This window comes from Nerophis lumbriciformis, linkage group LG30 (assembly GCF_033978685.3).
Source record: "Nerophis lumbriciformis linkage group LG30, RoL_Nlum_v2.1, whole genome shotgun sequence".
Taxonomy (NCBI): domain Eukaryota; kingdom Metazoa; phylum Chordata; class Actinopteri; order Syngnathiformes; family Syngnathidae; genus Nerophis; species Nerophis lumbriciformis.
Window position 1 is genome coordinate 19,664,185 of NC_084577.2, and position 12,083 is coordinate 19,676,267.

The 12,083-nt window shown below is 38.7% G+C and overlaps 1 protein-coding gene across 1 annotated transcript in view; it reads right to left on the reverse strand.

Annotated features, from left to right (window-relative positions):
- mmp28 (matrix metallopeptidase 28) overlaps positions 1–12,083 on the reverse strand; it is a 40,138-nt gene that overhangs the window by 11,292 nt on the left and 16,763 nt on the right. The window lies entirely within an intron of this gene.

Genomic DNA, 12,083 nt, shown 5'->3' on the forward strand with positions numbered 1-12,083 from the left:
GTAATTATAACATTTTATAGACAAACAATGTTATGCAGAGGTGTACTTGTAACAATTTTATAGACAATGTTATGCAGAGGTGTACTTGTAACAATTTTATAGACAAACAATGTTATGCAGAGGTGTACTTATAACATTGTATAGACAAACAATGTTATGCAGAGGTGTAATTATAACATTTTATAGACAAACAATGTTATGCAGAGGTGTACTTGTAACAATTTTATAGACAATGTTATGCAGAGGTGTACTTGTAACAATTTTATAGACAAACAATGTTATGCAGAGGTGTACTTACAACAATTTTATAGACAAACAATGTTATGCAGAGGTGTACTAATAACATTGTATAGACAAACAATGTTATGCAGAGGTGTACTTATAACATTGTATAGACAAACAATGTTATGCAGAGGTGTAATTATAACATTGTATAGACAAACAATGTTATGCAGAGGTGTACTTGTAACAATTTTATAGACAATGTTATGCAGAGGTGTACTTGTAACAATTTTATAGACAAACAATGTTATGCAGAGGTGTACTTATAACAATTGTATAGACAATGTTATGCAGAGGTGTACTTATAACAATTTTATAGACAAACAATGTTATGCAGAGGTGTACTAATAACATCGTATAGACAAACAATGTTATGCAGAGGTGTACTCATAACAATTTTATAAACAAACTTTGTTATGCAGAGGTGTACTTATAACATTTTATAGACAAACAATGTTATGCAGAGGTGTACTTATAACATTTTATAGACAAACAATGTTATGCACAGGTGTACTTATAACAATTTTATAGACCAACAATGTTATGCAGAGGTGTACTTATAACAATTTTATAGACAAACAATGTTATGCAGAGATGTACTTATAACAATTTTATAGACAATGTTATGCAGAGGTGTACTTATAACAATGTTATAGACAAACAATGTTATGCAGAGGTGTACTTATAACAATTTATAGACAAACAATGTTATGCAGAGGTGTACTTATAACATTTTATAGACAAACAATGTTATGCAGAGGTGTACTTATAACATGTTAGAGACAAACAATGTTATGCAGAGGTGTACTTATAACATTTTATAGACAACATTATGCAGAGGTGTACTTATAACATTGTATAGACAAACAATGTTGTGCAGAGGTGTACTTGTTACAATTTCATAAACAAACAATGTTATGCAGAGGTGTACTTATAACAATTTTATAGACAAACAATGTTATGCAGAGATGTACTTATAACAATTTTATAGACAAACAATGTTATGCAGAGGTGTACTTATAACAATTTTAGAGACTAAAGATACTATTTATTAAAGTTAGAAAATCATACAAACAGGTTATGTTTTGGTTATGTATAGGAGTGAATTTGCCACTGTTTCTGAGCGCCGTTCTCCACACCTGCTCTTAATTAGTGATTAAGGTACTCAGCTGCCTCTGATCACCAATCGGGGGGGTTTATGTGTCAGGGTCGGCCTCCTTGTCACACTGGTTTTTCTGTGTCTACAGCAGAGGAGTCCAAACTTTTCCCACCAAGGGCCGCATACTGAAAAGTGCAATTATGCGGGGGCCATTTTGATATATATATTTTTTTAATTAAAACAGATATTATATATATTTAAAGTCAAAACTTTGTGTCAGCTTTTAATTACAGGTAACTAAGTTTATTATTAATGATTAGAATATTTCAGATTTTTCTCATTACGTACCAATTTGTTTGCCTTTTTTCTTTACCCTTTATTGTTGTTTTCCCCCCTGTATTATAATAATAATAATAATAATAATAATAATAATACCACACACCTAGTGTGTAAAAAATTCCGCCTGTACAAAAATGTTAATGCTCAGGTCCACATTTAACAGTGTGTATCATAGTTTTCAAATTAAATAATTAATAAATTGGTATTATTTTTATATTTGAATTAACTAACTAACCTTTGTTTATATTTTTATTTTATATTATTTCGAGCGCTTTAAATATTTTAGATCAGGGGTGTCTAAACTTTTTCCACCGAGGGCCACATACTGAAAAGTCAAGTATGCAGGTGTCATTTTGATATTTTTTTTAATAAAAAAAAAAAAAGAAAAGGAAGGCAAAAACAGATACATACATCTAAACTAAACTAAAATATGTCTTATAGGTGAATATAATAATATTAATCATAATAATAAAAATAATATAATATAAATGATAAATGATAAATGGGTTGTACTTGTATAGCGCTTTTCTACCTTCAAGGTACTCAAAGCGCTTTGACAATACTTCCACATTTACCCATTCACACACACATTCACACACTGATGGAGGGAGCTGCCATGCAAGGCGCTAACCAGCACCCATCAGGAGCAAGGGTGAAGTGTCTTGCTCAGGACACAACGAACATGACAAGGTTGGTACTAGGTGGGGATTGAACCAGGGACCCTCGGGTCGCGCGCGGCCATTCTTCCACTGCGCCACGCCGTAATATATATTAATATTAATATATAGGTAAATATATTAATATTAATTATTAGTTTAAAACCCTCAGCTTTTTCTCATTACATTCTGATTTGTTTCTCTTTTCTTGCAGTTTCACTGTTATTTTTTTCCCAACAATATGCTGCGGGCCAACAAAACTCGCCGCGAATGGCCCCCACTTTGGACACCCCCCGTCTACAGTGACTAATGTTGATGGTTTGCCTGCCTAGTCTTAATTAAAACATATATTCTGATCTCTGCACTTTGCCTGCCATTTCTGCATCCTGGGGTCACGCCAACAGCAACCATACGCTACATGATAGAAACTGGCACCGGCCACAGTCTCAAATGTTTGTTAGACAATCAACAGTCTTTAACACAAAATGTAAGACATTTTACAGGGCAGATTTGCGTCATATATTAAAAATATTAGCCTGTTTCACCACGATGTTGTCAGGTGGAGTCGCGTGTTGCAAACTAAAACCACACACAATCCCTGAAAGCTGACAAAATGAGTACATGCGTGACTAAATAGCTCACTTTAACACACGGCTGTGGTTTCTCTGCTTACATTTTTGAGCCCCAAACACACCGATCGTACGTTTGTTTGCGTATACGCAGAGAGGGGAGGAAATGCTTTTTTTTTTTTACTGACAGAAGTAAATCATTTCGTGTACACACAGGAATACACAACATGGCAATCTGCAAACACACAAATGGCGTCCGGCCATGCAGCACAGCTCGCAGACAGAGAGGCTGCGTGGCAGGAAACAAGCGTCGGGGACGATTTAGTGCGAAACATAACGGCTTTTTTGAAAAGTCATGAAATAACACATCGAAATAAGGAGAGCCAAAATTGTATCATAATGACAGCCGCTAATTATTAGAGGTAGTCAAGTCAGGAGAGGATGGTTTGTATTGGAGAGCACATGTGCAGGTTAAACTTGGCTTTGGTTACAAGTCAGGATGTCAAAAATAACCATTTAACTCATGTGATTATCACAAAAAATTGCATGAATTATGTGTTGCTCTAGAATGAATCACCAAAATTATTTAGATTTTATTTTTATTTTTACATGAATTTATTTTGAGCTCCTTTACACCTGAGAGGTGGCATGGCTTGTTCAGGTCAATGCATACGCATACTAAATTTGCCTTCAAAATAAACCCCGACAGGACTTTAGATCAGCGGTTCTTAACTTTTTTGACCCCAGGGCCCCAACATTTAAGCGTAAATGAAAACACAGCTTCACCACTTTAGTCATAATTTTTGCGCTTAAAAAACTCCAATGATTTTATCTCCAGACTTCTTCTGTTTAACATTGTCATTACTGCCACAAGTGGTGGTAAAGTGTATTACAACTGAGTACCGCTGCGACCACAGCTGAGAAACAGATATTTTTTTGGTGCCCCTCTGGGGGCCCAACAATGGGTTATTTTCAACCTTTTTTGAGCCAAGGCACATTTTTTGCGTTGAAAAAATTCGGAGGCACACCACCAGCAGAAATCATTAAAAAACAAAACTCAGTGGACAGTAAAAAGTCGTCGTCGCAATTGTTGGATATGACTTTAAACCATAACCAAGCATGCATCAATATAGCTCTTGTCTCAAAGTAGGTGTACTGTCACCACCTGTCACTTCCCGCCGTGACTTATTTGGAGTTTTTTTTGCTGTTTTCCTGTGTGTAGTGTTTTAGTTCTTGTCTTGCGCTCCTATTTTGGTGGCTTTTTCTCTCTTTTTGGTATTTTCCTGTAGCAGTTTCATGTCTTCCTTTTCTACTTTGTTTTAGCAATCAAGAATATTTCTGTTGTTTTTATCCTTCTTTGTGGGGACATTGTTGATTGTCATGTCAGGTTCGGATGTACTTTGTGGACGCCGTCTTTGCTCCACAGTAAGTCTTTGCTGTCGTCCAGCATTCTGTTTTTGTTTTACTTTGCAGCCAGTTCAGTTTTAGTTTTGTTCTGAATAGCCTTCTCTAAACTTCAATGCCTTTTCTTAGCGGCACTCACCTTTTGTTTATTTTTGGTTTAAGCATTAGACGCCTTTTTACCTACACGCTGCCTCCCGCTGTTTTCGACATCTACAAAGCAATTAGCTACCGGCTGCCACCTACTGGTATGGAAGAGTATTACACGGTTACTCTGCCGAGCTCTAGACAGCACCGACACTCAACAACACATAATTTGCAGACTATAATAACTGGTTTGCTAAAACAATTTTTTTTAAACAAATAGGTGAAATTAGATCATCTCCCACGGCACATCAGACTGTATGTTGAAAAACACTGGGTTAAGAAACACTGCTTTAGATAATCCCTTTACCAGGTTTTGAGCAAATATATGATGAACATTTTTTTTAAAAATGTGTATGATATTCTGATGATAAATTTGCATTTGTGTCAAAATCTTGGGATCTTTTTTTAAGGATAATTTAAATGATGTTAGTAATTGACTGTGATCATTTCAGTTCAATCTAAAATCAAAAGTGTGATTAATCTGGAAAAAAAATAAATAATAATGATTAGACTAGTTAGAATGGTCTCTTTAAAGAGAGACATTTTGTTGGCTGACAGGATATTTTTAGGATTATTGTCTCCACAAAATATTAGTCAAAAGAATCTGCCACTGCTGAGGGGAAAAAGCATGTTGAGAATATATGATTGGAGTCCACGGTGCGACGTCGTAAGAGGTCCCAGTGGACATCTGAGAGGCCAGGAAGTCAAGATACACGAGACATTCCACGACTTCCCTCATGGAAGCAATTACAAAGATGCCCTCTATAACGCCAGTGTGGGTTAGTCTTCTTATCTCAGGCTTTAGGAAGTGTCTGAGATCTGCAGATAACAAGAGTTCTAGTCGGTGGACAAGCTGAGAGATGTGGTCAGTTAGTGGCTAGCGTTGAAGACTCAGCGTCAGTGACGTGAGGGAGACCATTTTAACGAGTTGCCCTCTTTACTAATTATTAACTCCACTCCACAATAGGCTACTTTGACAGAGAGAAGGTCGCCAACATCTGCGAAAGGTTGTGGTTGAAGTCATGTTTATTTTTGTCCGTGTTGAAGAAAGTAGGGGGGCAGCTTTGGTAGTCTCCTTACTGCAGTTTGGCAATTTTGCCCAACTTCTTTGATTTATCACCTCGGTTACAGTTTTGCGGTCATGTTTATGGCCTCAGTTTACACTTTGTCTTTTTTTTTTTCAATAAAGCAGGTTGAGTATTTTGTGATATACGGCGCTATTTAGAGTAAAATAAAGGACAAAAAAAGGTGTGCAAACCATACACACTATACTAGAAATATGATCCTCTCTGCTTGCAAATGTATTAGGAGAACTGCACTTTTACATTTTTAATTTTGCCTTTCATTCACAATCCATGTAAGACAAGAACTTATTTGTTTATGCATTCTAAATCATAAATAAATGCTAGGTAAAGTCATCTAACAATGAAGTCAATGGAAGTGGCTCTATTTTGTTTACAAAGTGCTCTAAAAAGCATCCAAACACCTCCGTCAACGTTTTATACAGATATACACTATATTGCCAAAAGTATTTGGCCACCCATCCAAATGATGAGAATCAGGTGTCCTAATCACTTGGCCCGGTGTATCAAATCAAGCACTCAGGCATGGAGACTGTTTCTACAAACACTTGTGAAAGAATGGGCCGCTCTCAGTGATTTCCAGCGTGGAATCTGTGCAACAAATCCAGTCGTGAAATTTCCTCGCTCCTAAATATTCCAAAGTCAACTTTGTCATAAGAAATGTGAAGAGTTTGGGAACAACAGCAACTCAGCCACCAAGTGGTAGGCCACGTAAACTGACAGAGAGGGGTCAGCGGATGCTGAAGCGCATAGTGCAAAGACCTTCCGCACAGTCAGTTGCTACAGAGCTCCAAACTTCATGTGACCTTCCAATTAGCCCACGTACAGTACGCAGAGAGCTTCATGGAATGGGTTTCCATGGCCGTGCAGCTGCATCTAAGCCATACATCACCAAGTCCAATGCAAAGCGCGGGATGCAGTGGTGTAAAGCACGTCGCCACTGGACTATAGAGCAGTGGAGACGCCTTCTCTGGACTGATGAATCACACTTTTCCATCTGGCAATCTGATAGACCAGTCTGGGTTTGGAGGTTGCCAGGACAACGCTATATTGTGCCGAGTGTGAAATTTGGTGGAGGAGGAATTATGGTGTGGGGTGGTTTTTCCAGGAGTTGGGCTTGGTCCCTTAGTTCCGGCGAAAAGAACTTTGAATGCTCCAGGATACCAAAACATTTTGGACAATTCCATGGGATGGCACTTCAAGTTCATATGTGAGTAAAGGCAGGTGGCCAAATACTTTTGGCAATATAGTGTATATACAGTAACAGGCACATTCATAATAACATGTAATATTTATATATTTTGCTCATTTTAAACATACGGCAGCGCATTCATTTCACAGATTTCTTGAGTGACAAATAATAAATGATAAATGGGTTATACTTGTTTAGCGCTTTTCTACCTTCAAGGTACTCAAAGCGCTTTGACAGTATTTCCACACACACATTCACACACTGATGACGGGAGCTGCCATGCAAGGCGCTAACCAGCAGTCATCAGGAGAAAGGGGTGAAGTGTCTTGCCCAAGGACACAACGGACGTGACTAGGATGGTAGAAGGTGGGGATTGAACCCCAGTAACCAGCAACCCTTCGATTGCTGGCACGGCCACTCTACCAACTTCGCCACGCCGTCCAAAAAAAAGACTACTTTAGGACAAATTATGATCCAGAAAAGGATATTTTTGAGCCTGAATATACAGAGGATGAGCTCCAAATTTTAGAAACTGTGACGTATGCTGGCATGTTGTGAAGTGTTTTGCGATTCCAAAGGATGCAAAGGACTATTTACTTCAATTGAATTGATTAACGTGGACCCCGACTTAAACAAGTTGAAAAACTTACTCGGGTGTTACCATTTAGTGGTCAATTGTATGGAATATGTACTGTACTGTGCAATCTACTAATACAATTTTCAATCAATCAATCAATCAATCAACACACAAAGCAAAAACCCACAACTTGGGTACTAGCTCTACGTAGCATGGAGATAAGCACAATGAAATATAGGTAGCGTAAAAAAGTGGGAGTGATTAGGGGCAGAAACCAGGTGAGGACGCTAATCAACAAACAGGAAGCAGGTGCGGCTAATAAGCTGCCTAGCAACCAGAAAAACACGCGGGGGGAAAAAAGAGCATTGAGAACATGACAGAACACTAAACTAAGGAGAATAATACACCTGGTGTGACAAATCAAAACAAACTGTGTATTAAACACATCCAGCTTTAGTGAAACGCTAATCATCATGTAGCAGTATTGCTAAGTGCTAAACAAACTACAACCATAATAAAACAATCACTCACTGTACAATCTCTGCTCTCACTGGGATGTCGATTGATGGGATGTTTATATGTTCCCGTTTGGATGAAAAATTAATCAAAATCCCCCATAAATGGTTAAAAAAAAATGTGTTATCAGATTTAAAACTAAATAAAATAGTGGATTTTGTTGGAAAAGTTAGATTCGGTGCGATGGACTACAACATGGGTGTCAAACTCTTTTTTAGCTCAGGGGCCGCATGGAGGAAAATCTGTGCACACGGGGGCCGGACTATTAAAATCATGGCATTAAAACAAAAACATTCTGATTGTTTTCTTTTCTTTGTCTTACTTTGGCCAAAAATAGAACAAACACATTGCGAAAATATTACAATAAAACATATAGCAAAAAATACCGGCGGCGGTAAAGTTTAGATCCACGAAGGAAAGAAGAAAGAGAATGAATGTTTATAACTGAATACATTTATTTACGTATGCATAAAAATGTGTATTCTTTTGTATTATTTTTTTAATGAATTAAGTAACGCTTATGACAACCTTTTTCCAAAACATAATTTAGAATGTGTTGATTAATGCATACATTAATCATTTGTTTTCAAAACAGTTACAAAAAAGTGGGACTCCAAAAATTTACCGTGGGACCCCATTTTTATGACTTGATGGGGTCCCTGGGACCCCATTTTGAAAATTCCTAGCGCTAGTGATGGGTCCGGCAACACCGATGCATCGACGCATGCGTCGAGCTCATAGAGCAAAACCCTGTGTCGGTGCGCATACCGCTTTTAGAAAGTCACGTGACCGATCATGAGCTGTTTCGGTCACGTGACCGATACGCGAACTGTGTCGCACTGACGCCTCCTCTGTGCCCTGTGAGCGGGTCTTTTCTACAGCCGGAGAAATAATAACTAAGAAGAGAAATCATCTAAAATTTAATACGTTGGAAAAACTGTTTTTTTTAAATAAAAATGTGTAAAAAATTAAATAGAATAAAAAATTCCCAGTCCACAAGCATCCTCATTCACAACACGTTCTCTTAGATTTCCATGTTATGATACATGTTCACATTATTTATTGACTGTATCTAAAAAAAGATAAAAATATATTTTTATTTAAATGAGGGTATGAAATAATCCTAAATGAAATACAATGACTTGGTTTATATTATTGTATATACTAGGTCAGGGGTCGGCAACCCGCGGCTTCGAAGCCGCATGCGGCTCTTTGATCACTCTGATGCGGCTCAGCAGCTTACTTGCTGAACCCCCCAATTTTCCCGTGAGACTTCCGGGTTTCAGTGCCTCTCGCAGAAAACTCCCGGGGATAACATTAACCGATTTTCACCCTTACGGCTATAATAAGGGCGTGCCATGATGGTACAACATTTGACGCCCTCTACAATCTGCAGTAACAGCGTGCCAGCCCAACACTTGTTGAACAATATACATTTTTTGCTAGCACACGTACGTGACAGCAAGGCATACTTGGTCAACAGCCACACAGGTTACACTGACGGTAGTCATATAAAACAACTTTAACACTCTTACTAATAATGCGCCACACTTTGAACCAAAACCAAACAAGAATGACAAACACATTTCGGGAGAACATCTGCACCTTAACACAACATAAACACAACAGAACAAATACCCAGAATCCCATGCAGCCCTGACTCTTCCGGGCTACATTATACACCCCTGCTACCACCAAACCCCGCCCCCACCCCCACCCCAACCCTGCTCCCTCACACATCAACCCCCCCCTCTCTGTGCGTCGGTTGAGGTGGGCGGGGTTTGGTAGCGGGGGGGGGGGGGGGGGGGTTCTAATACTTAACAAATATCATCCCGCGGGCCTTGACTTTGACACGTGGGGACTACAATATGGCTGCATGCTGAAGGCAAAGCATCAGTCAATCTTCTACAAATACTGTCAAACCGATGCATCGACATGGATCGTACGTACAATTGCACAATGACAAGTAATAGGTGTTGAGGTCATGGCTCTTGTGAAAGCTTCAGCCTCCCATACCTATCAGTCCAGTAGCACTTATCTAAGACGTGGGCAGTGGAATGTCAGCTCTGTAAATATCGGTGGGAACATCCACCACAAGTCAAGGTTTGTTTTTCCAACTTGTTATGAAGCTGTGCTGTTCAAGTGGGGGGAAAAGCAGAAGAACGTGTCTTGTTTGCATTTGGCTACAGCTCACAGCTGCTGGGATTTAAATCCCAGGCAGGCTGAGTGAAGATTATTCAAATGTATCTTCAGGGAACGTGAAACTCTTTGCAGGCACTCATAGTTTGCATTTTATATTAGCATTGCATATTTTGTAGATAACGATATATATCATTTAGCACAGACAACATTCACACACTAGGGCCAATTTAGTGTTGCCAATCAACTTATCCCCAGGTGCATGTCTTTGGAGGTGGGAGGAAGCCGGAGTACCCGGAGGGAACCCACGCAGTCACGGGGAGAACATGCAAACTCTACACAGAAAGATCCCGAGCCCGGGTTTGAACTCAGGACTACTCAGGACCTTCGTATTGTGAGGCACATGCACTAACCCCCTGTTCCACCGTGCAATTGCTCTGTTTATTGCTATCCTGAATGTTGCTGGGTCGGGTTTGGTTTTATAATTGCATTATTATGGTATTGTTGTGTTTTGTTTTGTTGGATTGATTAATAAAAAATAAATAATTCGTAATATTAAATATATTTCCCATATTATTATTATGCATATTATTTTTTTAAGATTTATATTTTGTTTTTATTTATATTACTCGTATATTTTTATACTATGTATATATCAATATATTATATATACAGTATAGTACAGGGGTCGGCAACCCGCGGCTCTTTAGCGCCGCCCTAGTGGCTCTCTGGAGCTTTTTAAAAAATGTATGAAAAATGGAAAAAGATGAGGGGAAAAAAAAATCTATTTTTTGTTTTAATATGGTTTCTGTAGGAGGACAAACATGAAACAAGCCTCCCTAATTGTTACAAAGCACACTGTTTATATTAAACATGCTTCACTGATTCGAGTATTTGGCGAGCGCCGTTTTGTCCTACTAATTTTGGCGGTCCTTGAACTCACCGTAGTTTGTTTACATGTATAACTTTCTCCGACTTTATAGGACGTGTTTTATGCCACTTCTTTTTCTGTCTCATTTTGTCCACCAAACTTTCCACAGAGGTGAGTTTTGTTGATGTTATTGACTTGTGTGGAGTGCTAATCAGACATATTTGGTCACTGCATGACTGCAAGCTAATCGATGCTAACATGCTATTTAGGCTAGCTATATGTACATATTGCATCATTATGCCTCATTTGTAGCTATATTTGAGGTCATTTAGTTTCCTTTAAGTCCTCTTAATTCAATGTATATCTTATGACACACTATCTGTATGTAATATGGCTTTTAATTTTTTGCGGCTCCAGACAGTTTTGTTTTTGTATTTTTGGTCCAATATGGCTCTTTCAACATTTTGGGTTGCCGACCCCTGGTATAGTATATACTCAAACCACCAATGATCAGCCCAGGAAAGCTTTACTGATTTCTTGTACTGCATAGTTTGTTTTTTACCATTTCAATCATAGACCAATCAAGCTGTCTAAATGGCAAACAAGAGTGTGACTACATTGTGAATCATTACTCTGTCTTGTTGGGTACTGCTACCTTGCTTAGTACCCAGGAGACTGGACTTTTTACAGCTTGGAAACATACTGTATGTGTATATATTACCACATCACTACTCATAATGCTAATGAACCCATCACATGTCCACAGTCCTATGTTTGATGCCAAAACAAAGACACAGTTCCATTAGAACAAGCTGTGTTCCAGTGCCGTCATTAGTCACCCGGCCAGTGGCATACAGTGAGCGGTGTTTACCAGATGGAAGACGTCAGGTACTGACATGAAGAAGCACACGTCAGCCATCGCTGCATTCTCTTCGCGTGACACACAGGAATGCAGAGGCTTCACACATCAGCATAAAGAGAGAAATTGCTATTTCTCGAGGCGATGACGCCCAATAGCACTCACAGAAGGCGTGGGGGGGCAGATCAGGGGGCATGAATTACACTGTTTTTACAAGAGACCAGACCCTCTAAGATTTCACAATATTGCAATTGCACCAATTCATGCACATCCATCCAATGATGAAAAGTTATTGATTCTCTGACACATCACGATTATGCACGGACGAATCATGAATTGATGTACAAATGTCCA